At 48.2% G+C, this 10,641-nt stretch overlaps 1 pseudogene; it reads left to right on the top strand.

Annotated features, from left to right (window-relative positions):
* Window positions 1-298: 298 nt before the first annotated feature.
* On the top strand, window positions 299-441 carry LOC119053848 (uncharacterized; annotated as a pseudogene).
* The last annotated feature ends 10,200 nt before the right edge of the window (window positions 442-10,641 follow it).

The raw sequence follows: 10,641 nt of genomic DNA, 5'->3' as shown, positions 1-10,641 counted from the left end.
GAAACAAAAGCTTTCATATACACATTACTTGCTAGGCTTATAACTTTTTAACTTAAAATGAAATTTTCCAAGTCTTGAGTCCCCTATTATTTGGATTTGAGTTGCTTTAAAGAATTTTTGATCACAAAATCTTAGTTTACTGTCTCTGTCCTGTGCCTCAGCTGGGAATGCTTGTGAGACCTTGGGTCCTCCTCTGTCATACCTACCAGAACAGCTGGCATGGATTGTCATTTGGTACAGACGTTGTTTCTACGTTTGGTCACGTCAACACTTGGCTCCCTGTTAAAAATATCCAGGTACCCTCTGGCAATGGGTGAGGACGCACCTGATTGGTGGTGTTGCTCTTATATCAGTCAGGGGCAAAGTAGTTGTACAGTCCTTAGATCATCCTGGCTTGTTGCCTGTTGCTGGCCAGAGCTGGTTCATGCCTGGGGCACATAACAGAAGTATTCATGTAAACACAGATGGAGTCAGTGAGGAGCACCCTGCTATGCACTGAATGCTCAAATCTTCTCTGCTGCATATTTGAAATACATTGAAGCCCTGACCCCAGGCAAATAGTGTTTGGGAATGCGGCTTCTGGGAGGTAATGGGGGTTAGATGAGGCCATGGAGGTATGGCCTGCATGATGGGATGAGGCCCTGCCATGAAGACACTCCCCACTACAGACCTTCAATTTCAGGGAGAACCCTTTTCTTGGAAGTCCTGTTTCCCCTGATGTTTTTTGCACCATCTTTGGTTTTATGTGGGGGAGTTTGGGAGGGTGTTGTGGGAGTGAGGCCGTAGCCCTAACTGCCTGCCTGCAGCAGCATGGTTTGGAGCTGCTGTCAAGGCCATGGGGGTGGAAAGTTCTAGTTAATCTCTTGGGAGTGTCTCTGTGGGCATTTGGGCACTTTCAGAGCTCATGCTCCCAGGAAGTGAGTTTCTTGCTTGGCCGGAGGGAACTGGCTGCTTGTGGGGCAGGAGCTCATTGGTACGTTTTTCAGAAACCCCAATTATTGTCAGAATCCCAAAAGTTTGGCGCTGGCAGAGACTTTTTAATAAGACCAATTTTTCCCCAGCCTGCCACCCACCACTTGCTGTTTACTGATAGACACACAAAGGGCCCACTGGGGCACGGACCATTTCTTTCCCTCAGGCACACCTCTCCAATTCTTAGCCATGGTGGTCCTGCAAGGCTACGTTGGCCACGTCTTCACCCTGCCACATTCACCCCATCTTTCTTCTCCCCTTCTCCTGGACTTGCTCTGCCTCTCTGTACTTGCTCTGCCACTCTGGAGAGTCCCCAGCACCCTGGGGACTCTCTCTTCCAGGATGGGCAATCTCTCTCTTCCAGGATGGGCGTGGCCTGTGAGGCTTCAGGAACAGAGGGGCGGGGCTTCGTGAGGGCACGTCATGCCTCCCTCACAACTGGGGTCTCCCCAGCAACCCCAGATGGGAAGACTGTGTGGTAAGCGTGGCTTGGCGGGAAAGAATCCCCTACTAGGAGCCTCCCCCAAGTGCTGGGTGCGCTGGCGCCACCTCTGGTGAGGAGGCTGGGCGGGGTTCTGTGGGAGGGTCTGGTGGCTAACGCCTGAGAGGATCCTGTGTGTTTCACTCTCTGGTCGGCAGAGGAAGGCCATGCAGGCTCCTGGCTGCGATGACGAGGAAGGCTTGGACAGCGTGGTGGGAGGTGAGGGATTACCCAGTGGCCCAGGGGACCCTATGGTCCCTAGAAATGGGGACAGCACTGGAGCTGAAGGCGCTGCAGGCAGGGAAGATCCCCAGGTGGACAGAGCATCACTGGACACAGGGGCAGCTAGAGAGGCCTCTGACTCCGACAGAGACGTGGGAAATGAGGTGCTGGAGTTGTATCCTTTTTGAGAAGCCCCCATCCTCCCGCCATGGAAGTAAAGGGAGAGGGGTGTGCAGGAGGTGGGAGGATGCAGGAGGATGGGCAGGAGAGGCTTTGGGTCCTTGTGGGAGTGGGGTGGACTTCTGGTGAGATGGAAGGGGATTACGGGGACTCGGGGTCGCTGGGAGGAGCAGCTTTGATGGCCTGGAGACATGGCAGGGTGGCCTGAGGATGACTGTGGTGCAGAGTTCCTTTAAGGTTTATCCTGGAGCCTCTTGGGTAACCTGAGGGTGACGGACAATCTGGCAGAAGACCATTCTCTGACAGGTAAGGGGGCCTGAATCAGAAAGCCCCTATATATGGTGCCTTTACCTTAACTCCACCAGCACCCTCACGGTGCCCTTCCTGACTGACGTGGATGCTGAGGTGGCGCTCGGGTTCCTTATGCCAAGTGCTGAATTCTACCGCGGGATGGTTCTTTGGGAGCTCTCAGTGACTGGCAGGGACCTGTTTATGTAAGTACTTGAAAGGCCTGTGTCAGAGTAGCAGCAGGAGACAGGCCAATCTCTGGTTGAAGGTCACTCCATTGGAGATGTGGAGACACCAAAGGGTTGGTCTAACTAAGCAGGGTGGGGGAGGGGGGCACTGGATCTGTCCCAGCCTGAGGTCCTCCCTAATGAAGGAGTAGGTCTAACTGACACCGGGGATAGTGGAGGGTTGGAGTGAGGAAGGCCCAGAGTTAGCACCTCTGAAGTGATTTTCTTTCCCCTTCACTCCTAGCCGATTGACTGCTGAAGACTCTGAGCTCCTGCACTTTTCCACTCACTTCTTGCTCACCCAGCTCCTCATAGTGGTGCACATCATGCAGCACATTGTGTTCCCTGTTGTTGCTAACTCAGCTTAAAAGAGCAGATTGAAGCCATAAGATTGTCTCCTCCTACACGGTCCATCCTTCCCCTAAGACCATGGTTTCTCCAGTGGTTGCGAGGATATTGGGGGAGCAGGGCTAATTGTTTGCTGGTAGTGGTCTTGGGCCCTCTGGCCCTCTTGTTTGGATTGGTGCCTGAAATGTTCCCTTCTGCAGATAATAAAACTGTGCTAATGTTGTGTGTCTGAGTTTCTTTTCAGCATCCAGATTATCTTGCCTTTGTCCTTGGGTTGGAGGGGAGAGGTTCTGGGTTCAAATATTCAAGTAGTACAGGCAATTGAACACAACTTAGGAAATGAAAGAAAATGAAAATTACTTGCCTCTTGTCATTCAGCATTAACTGCTGTCAGTGTTTTGGAATGCTTTTATAGAGTTGTATGTCTACGTTAAATGTGTAGTAGTCATGTAAACAAGTAAGGCTTATAAGGTTAACATGAGGTTTTTTTTTCTCCCCTGAAATGTCCTGATTCAGTATCTGGGCCTTACCTCTGTCTAAAAATTCTTCGAAAACATCTTCCTGGATGGATGCATAGAAGATGCATTATAATGTCATTGTTCAACACTTAAATTGTTCTCATTTTTCCCTCGCATACATAATGTCTTACTGGAATCTTTGCATACAAGTCTCTGCATGATTGGTTGTTTTCTTAAAGTAGATTCCAAAAGGGACATCTATAACACAAAACTGCTCTCCAGAAAATGTGCCCACCCCCAGAAGAATGCTGGTTTCCTCACATTCCTGTCACTACTGTATGTGTTTCCTGCTGCAATGATCATAATAATAATAACAAATTCCATTAAAAATTTTAAAAAATTACAGTCAGTTTGCATGAGCAGAGCAAAGAAACCAGAAAGACTAGAATACGAATTTCTCGCTTTACTGTCCTTGTTTCAGATCAGAGGAGAAAAGTGCTGGGACAACTGGTCAAGTGTTTGGGGGCGGGGGAGGGGGCAGCATAGTGTAGTCTTGGGGAAATATAATTAGAAAGAGAATCATCTGTGTGCAGGCACTCTGATATGTACTTTGCCTACATCATTACCTATTATTCTCACAACAACACAGTGAGCTAAGTTCTAACGTACCTTTTACAGGTGAAGAATTTCGGGTCAGAGGAGCTAAGTAACTTTCTCAAGGTCACTGAGCTAGGAAGTGACAGAGGCCTGATTTGAATCTAGGTGTGTTTGATGTGAGCACCCACTGTCTTAGCCGTGGTATCATACCAACCTCAGCACTGCCACGTGAAGCCACAAGGAGGCTGGGATGGTGCTTTTCCTCCCGATGGCTCTGGGGAACATCCACGTGGCTAATGAAAGGTGCAGGAACTTACAAATGCCAGAAAAGTAGAAGAGGAAAGAGGGTAGGTAGGAAACCCAGTCCTGGCTTTCCAGTGGCTCCCTGTACTCCCAGATCCTTTTACATCTTGAAACCTTATTTGACCCTCTTTGAAATGGATGTGCACTGGTGATACCTGTTTGCCTGCTCCCCTGGCCTCACTCCTCACCTACAAAGATAGGGCTTCTTTTCAGGTACTTTTAGTAGCTAAGAAATGAAAAAAATAGAACACAGTCTGCTGCCCACCTAGAAAAATGTCTCCATAAAAGTAGAAGAAAAACAGTTTTATTGTTGAGTAACTACTTCACCAGAACGTGACGTATGTCACAGGCAGTCTGCTAAGAGATTCCAAAGACAGAAAGCAATCTAACCCCTGTGCACAGCCAAGCAGCTGTAACTCATTACACAGACATTACACAGACGTCCGTAACCAGTCCTCAAATAAGAGGACTTGACACCAGCAGGCTTCACATGCGCCTCATCTTAAGTTTACCTGGTAACCGGGGTGACCATATGCATTAGTTCACTGGTGTCCTGGAGTGAATGGCTGTGTGCCTTCCACACCTCAGATTCATGTATTGAAGCCCTCTGAATTTCCATCATCAACTTTCTTGACCCGCTTTCCCCAGTGATGCAAACCATGCAGCGCTTTGGGCCCCCTCTTTCCAGCTAAACCCGAGCTAGGAAAAGGGGGCTGAGGCCCAACCTTGCATCCAGTCTTAGGCAGTGGACCCTTCCCACAGCAGGGATTCCTGCAGTAGGCGCCACTTTCCCATGGGGCCCTAATCTTTTGCCTGCACTGGCCCTGGGGCACTTGCGGTCCACTCGTTTGGTTTAGTGCTTCAGTGTTTGTCACTGCAGCAGATAAAACTGAGCTACTATTCCACATGAGTTTCTTTTCAACTGCAGCACCTCTTAACAGGCTTGGCTTTGTCTCAGGCTGGGAGGGGAGGTCTGGAAGTGGGAGGTGGGTTTTGTCTCTCAGTATTAACTACTGTGAACATTTTGGAATCATTCCTCAGATTTATAGCTGTATTTACATAGTCAATGTATAACAATAACATAATGTGTAATAAATTATGGAAGCTTAACAGTTTTACTAAAACTTTTCATGTCACATGAACTTTTCCTTTTTCTAAACCTTCTTCAAATGCATTATCCTTTGTAAAGATTCCATTTATTCCTTTCTAGAGAGAGGGGAAGGGAGGGAGAGAAACATCAATCTGTTGTCTCTCACACACCTGCCACCCGGCATCTGGCCCTCAACCCTCGCACATGCCCTGACTGGGAATCGAACGGGCAACCCTTGAATTCACACAGGCTGGTGCTCAAGCCACTCAGCCACAACAGCCAGGGCTTCAAAGAGCATCATTGAGTGGAGGCATAACAGATACTTTATAATGTAATTATTGACCATTTCAATGATTTTCAGTTTTTGTCGTATTACAGGATTCAATGCAATTCTCATATATAAATGCTTGTGTGAGTGATTATGTCCTTAAGACAGACTCCCAGCAGCCCTGGCCAGTGTGGCCAATTGATTGGAGCGTCATCCCATACACCAAAGGTGGCAGGTTTGATTCGCCGTCAGGACACATACCTAGGTTTGGGAGTGATTCCTGGTCGGGGTGTGTATGGGAGGCAACCAAGTGATGTTTCTCTGTCACCTTGATGGTTCTCTCTCTCTCCCCTTCTTCCTTCTCTCTGTAAAGTCAATAAACATGTTTTAAAAACAATTTTAATTCTTTTGTTATTAAATATATTTTCTTCATTATGCTATTACAGTTGTCCCATTTCTCCCCTTTTATTCCCCTCCACCCTGCACACCCCCTCCCACCCACATTCCCCCACTTTAGTTCATGTCCATGGGTCATACATGTAAGTTATTTGGCTTCTACATTTCCTGTACCATTCTTAACCCCCTCTGTCTCTTTTCTACCTACCACTTATGCTACTTATTCTCTGTACCTTTTGCCCCTCTCTCCCCCTCCCACTCCCTTGCTGATAACTCTCCACGTGATCTCCATTTCTGTGATTCTGTTCCTGTTCTAGCTGTTTGCTTAGTTCGTTTTTGTTTTTTGTTCTTGTTTTAGGTTCGGTTGCTAATAGCTGTGTTTGCTGTCATTTTACTGTTCCTATTTTTATCTTCTTTTTCTTAGATAAGTCCCTTTAACATTTCCTATACTAAGGCTTAGTGATGGTGCACTGTAATTGGACCTTCCCTGGGAAGCACTTTATCTGCCCTTCTATTCTAAATGATAGCTTTGCTGGAGAAAGCCATGTTGGATGTAGGTCCTTGCCTTTCATGACTTGGAATGCTTCTTTCCAGCCCCTTCTTGCCTGTAAGGTCTCTTTTGAGAAATCAGCTGATAGTGTGATGGGCACTCCTTTGTAGGCATCTGTCTCCTTTTCTCTTGCTGCTTTTAAGATCCTCTCTTTATCTTTAATCTTGGGTAATGTAATTATGATGTGCTTGGTGTGTTCCTCCTTGGGTCCAACTTCTTTTGGACTCTGTGAGCTTCCTGAACTTCCTGGAAGAGTATTTCCTTTGCCAGATTTGGGATGTTCTCCTTCATTATGTTTTCAAATAAGTTTTCAAATTCTTGCTCTTCCTCTTCTCCTCTGGCACCCCTATAATTCAGAGGCTGGAATGTTTAAAGAAGTCCTGGAGGTTCCTAAGCCTCTCCTCATTTTTTTTTTGAATTCTTGTGTCTTCATTCTATTCTGGTTGAATGTTTCTTTCTTCCTTCTGGTGCACAACGTTGATCCGAATCTCGCTTTTCTTCCCATCACTGTTGGTTCCCTGTACATTTTTCTTTACTTCTCTTATCATAGCATTCATTTCCCCCTGTAATTTGTGACCATATTCAAGCAATTCTGTGAGCAGCTTGATTATCAGTGTTTTTGAAGTGTGCATCTGATAGCTTGGCTATCTCTTCATCACTTAGTTGTATTTTTTCTGGAGCTTTGATCTGTTCTTTCATTTGGGCCTCTTTTTTTTTTTTTTTTGTCTTGGAACACCTGTTACATTAAGGGGCAGAACCCTAGGTACTGACCAGCGTGGGGCAACCCACATTGCTATGCTGTGATGCTGCATGTGGGGAAGGGGTCCTAGAGGGAACAATGGCGCTTGCTCCACTGTCTGCCAGCTTTCGGTCACTTCCCCCACTAGACACACGCACATTGGGCCCTTCTGGTGCTGATTCTCTGGTGGGTGGGTTTGTGTACATTCAGTGACCCTGTGGGTCTCTCCCTCTCACTCTCCTGTGAGGCTGGGAGTTTCTCCTGCTGCTGCCTCAATCCCCACATGTGTTTTCAGTCAGAGGCTTTGAGGCTTTATTCCCCTGCTCTGGAACCCTGGGCTGCCGGGTCTGTCTCCCTCCCTAGTTGTCCCTCCCGGTTTATCTGTACTCAAAGTGGGACTGTCCACTCTCTCAGCAGCACCTCCCTGGGTACACCAGCGGCCTCCTTGCCCACCCCGGTCCTCCAGCTGCTGCCTTGCCAGGAGTCCTCTCTGCCTGGCTGTCTGTCTCCGCCCCTCCTACCGGTCTGGATGATTGTGTCTTCTTTACCTCCTGGGTTGTCAGGTTTCCATACAGTTCGATTTTCTGTCAGTTCTGGTTGTTTTTTGTTTTTAAATTTGTTGTTGTCTTTCTCGTGGTTGTGCAAGAAGACTCATTGTGTCTACCTATGCCTCCATCTTGGCTGGTGGGTGTTAGAAATTTTTTAGAAGATACGTTCTTAGAGGTAGACTTACTGAGTTGAATAGGATTTACTTATAACGCTCTGACTCTTCACTGCAGAACTGCAGTGGAGAAAATGGACCCTCCAACCAGAGTGCTGGTTTCCCACATCCTTGTCACTGTTGGGTGTCCTTGGCTAAAAGTTTTTTTAAAAATCTAGTTTGCATGAGAAGGGCAAACAACCCAGATATGATAAAAATCAGAGCTTTGTGGGCTGAGTAGCCTTGTCTCAGGCCAGTGGAGAAAGTGCTGGGACAATTGGCTTCAGCCTTTCATCAGAAGGAGTGAGTTTCCTGTATAGTACAGGGTAGCGCTTGCTGAGCTCACTTATTAGAGCAGCTCTTTTATACGCACCATCGGATTATCTCCAAGATGATCATGTCTTCTTAGCATAAAGGCAGTGTTACTTCCTTTTCCATGGGTATGCCTTTTGGAAAGATTTTATTTATTGATTTTTAGACAGAGAGGCAGGGCAGGAGAAAGAGAGGGAGAGGAGTATCAGTGTGTGTGGCCTGTTGCTCGCCCCCTACTGGGGACCTGGCCCCCAGCTCAGACGTGTGTCCTGATGGGAATCAAACCAGTGATCCTTTGGTTTGCAAGCCAGTATGCTCAGTCCACTGAGCCACACCAGGCAGGGCTCAATGTGGATGACTTTTATTGGTTGATACCTTTGCTGATGGTCAGATTGTGTTTTCCCGCTTCTCTGCATGCCTGGTAATTTTAGACTGGGTGCTAGGTATTGTGATTTTCACCTGGGTGCTGCATATCTTCGTAGGCCTAGACATAGGTTTTGCCGTCAGTTCTGGATGCTGTTAAGTGACTTGGCAAGAGTTGGACCCTTTAGAGTCTGGCTCTGAAGGTTTGCTGTGTGGGCCCTTTCAGAATGGGAGTCACTCCCCGCCCCCACTACCGACACAAAATCCTTTGGAGCGCCCTGCTGTGTGCCTCCCACATTGTGAGGGTCACCATCCTGGCCGGTGGAGACACCCACTAGTCCCCGCCTGGCCTGAGCCCTGGCATGGTTACCTTTCATCCCTTCAGGTTGTTCTCCCCCAGCCTCGTGGTAGTGTCCTCACACGCTTGTGCCCATCGGTGGTCTGAGGAATAGTCCAGGGGGACCCTCTGCAGTTAGGCAGCATTCTCGCCCTCTGCCACTCTCTTCCCTGCGGTCCTCTACCTCGCTAACTCTAGGTGCTGAGAATTTCGGTTCTATCTCCTGAACTCGGGCTGTGCATGGGGCTCTGCCAGGAAACTCCCTGTCTGGACACTCGCTGCGGCAAACGCAGGGCAGACCTCTCATTTCTCATGTCCCAGAGATCACTGTCTGTCTTCACTTGGTACCCGTTATCCTTACACCCTGCATTTCATACATTTTGTCTGGTTTTGGGGGGTTCTTTCAAGTAAGCGGCAGCGTAAATCCAGTCCCCGTTACTCCATATGTGTGAAAAGGACCAGCCATGGTAGAGCGTGGAGAACTCTGACATGGTGAGCTGGGGCGAGAGAGACGCTGTCCCTGGGGTAATGGTGGAGGTGGTCATGATGATGCTGATGAAGAATGACCCCTGACAGCATGCAGCAGGAGGGTGTCCCCCTCCCTCTCTCCTTCCCTCCTTCCCTCCCTCCCTTCCTTCCTGTCTTCCTTCTTTGACCCATTCCTCTCCATCCCTGGTCCTCTGTTTCTTGGCTCTTTTTCATTTTGTCCTTCCTTGCTTTTTACTTTTGAGAGAGTAATTATCAATGAATAGAAGAGGAATAGGCTCTTTTCCAGCACTATTCACTCTGCTTCTAGTCCTGACTGCTCCGTTATGGTTCTATTACATTTTGTTTATTTCTGAAAGTTTGGATATGTGTGGATTACAGAGTGGGGTGAACATAGGTTTACAGTTGTTTGTATGGGAAGCAAGACAATAATTAATAAAGAATAATACATGAATAACTCTGTGTTTTGAGCTCTCACGGCTGTAAACCTTCTTTTGCCCCACCCTGTGTACTGCGTGGGTGTTCTGCGTGACAGTCCAGCAGAGAGAATATGAGGAGCTGCAGGGCCCCATTCCTCCACTCTAGGCACTGAGGGGCTGGCAAAAACGGTCAGAATCAACATTTACAGAACTCTGGAACCCAGTAGATAGGGTACCACCAGGAATAGCTTGGTGAGTAACGAAGGTGCTGATTTGAGGTAGGAGAGCACTGTGACCTTTCAAATTGCCGACCCAATGGCCCTCAGCTGCGGGGTGGCTGGTACCATCATATTCACCGCTGCCTTCTGCCTTGGAGGCAAGGAGATTGTACAGGTTGTACAGGACAGACATTGGAATCTGTGCGGACCTGTTGAAATTCTACCCACCTCAGGAAAGGACGGGGGGAGGCCATGTATGAGAATTACAATTTCTGCCTTTTGTGCTTTTGCATCACAGATTTTTTTTTCCCTCAGAGCACTGGTCAGGTTTAAAATGAAGAACCGATGAATATTATATACTCACATAGGTGTGAGGAGTCTTGGTCAGTGAGGAGCCTTTGAACGGCATCAGGGAGGGACTCAGGGGTGACTGGTAGGTTGGGGCGGGTTGCCAGGGGGTGGTTGCCGGGACTATACCGTGTAGCAGCCCGGGCAACCACCGGTATATCAGTATACCGTATACTGATCCTGGCTCAGCCTCGCCTGCCCTGAACGAGTTCTGTCTTTCCCCTGGGCACTCCAGACTGGGCCCCGCTCTCTGTCTCTCCTTCTTCCCCATTCCTGTGGTGTCAGGCATGCAGGGCAGCAAGAGGTTACCTTACCTTGGGAGCAGTTTACGCGGCGCCA

Source organism: Artibeus jamaicensis, unplaced genomic scaffold (genome assembly GCF_021234435.1).
Source record: "Artibeus jamaicensis isolate MK-2021 breed Jamaican fruit bat unplaced genomic scaffold, CSHL_Jam_final contig_1417, whole genome shotgun sequence".
NCBI lineage: Eukaryota > Metazoa > Chordata > Mammalia > Chiroptera > Phyllostomidae > Artibeus > Artibeus jamaicensis.
The sequence above is the reverse complement of the archived record's forward strand: the minus strand, read 5'-3'. Positions and strand labels throughout refer to the sequence as shown.